Source organism: Gavialis gangeticus, unplaced genomic scaffold (assembly GCF_001723915.1).
Source record: "Gavialis gangeticus isolate Ggan-Ray unplaced genomic scaffold, GavGan_comp1, whole genome shotgun sequence".
In the NCBI taxonomy this organism is placed as follows: Eukaryota; Metazoa; Chordata; order Crocodylia; family Gavialidae; genus Gavialis; species Gavialis gangeticus.
In genome coordinates, this window is record NW_017729032.1 from 68,548,634 (window position 1) to 68,549,708 (window position 1,075).

Genomic DNA, 1,075 nt, shown 5'->3' on the forward strand with positions numbered 1-1,075 from the left:
CTTTTTTCCTCAGAAGCACATCACAGAAACATATAGATAAACACGTGATGGAGCAAAAAACAAACAAATACAAAATCTGAAAAGAAGCTGGAAATCAGAAAGTAATAACTGAATCCAGGCTTAATTAAATGGATATTACAAAGTCAGCTGTTTGTTTTCTCAGAAAGAAGCATATGTTTAATTAGGGAGAGCCCTTAAAGGTTGAGGTTTAAACTGGTTATGCATGTTCTTTAAGGTCCACAAAGAGAGAGCCTGGAAAAGCCACGACTAGGATGAGTAAGCAAGAATGGCAGAGTAAACAAGTCCTTTTCAGTGTCTGCATCCAGTGAAATCCCCACACAATAACTTGTCACAGAATATCAAACACGGTACAGCACTAGTGTTGAATGGGAAAGAGGCACTTGATTTAATAGTTTCTATTGAAAATTATGTTGTTTCTCAGACACGAGCAAGACATTAGGGCTGTGCAAAGCTTTGGTCGCTGATTCGATTCAGTGGTGATTCAGCCCAATTCAGTGGCCGAATCTCTGAATCTGAATCGAATCAGGAGGTCCTTTAATTTCTCCAAATTGAATTGGAACCCTCTGAGTCAATCTGGAGAGATTCGATGATTCGGACATAGACACAGCTTTAAATGTTTTTTCTACATACCTCAAGGTAGCAGAAGGCTCACGAATGCTGAAATGCTGGGGCACATGGAGTGCCACACAGCAGCATGGGGCGCTCCCCAGCGTGTTTGGAGCAGAACCAGAAGAGCACCAGAAGCACTTCCGGTCCACTTCCGGGTCTGCTGGGGAGCATGCTGGGGGCCCCCCCATGCTCCTCCAGCTCAGTGACTGGTGTCTCCTGGGTCTGGGAGGGCACTTAGGAGCCCCCTGTGGCTGATCACTGAGCTGGCGAAGGGTGTAGAGGGGCCCCCCAGTGTGCTCCCAGCGGACCCAGAAGTGGACCAGAAGTACTTCCAGTCCGCTTCCAGGTTTGCTGCCGAGCACACGGGGGTGGAGAGGGGGGCACACTCCTGTAGGATGCTCCATCTGCCCCAGCATCTTAGCATTCACAAGCTGTGCCTGGTATT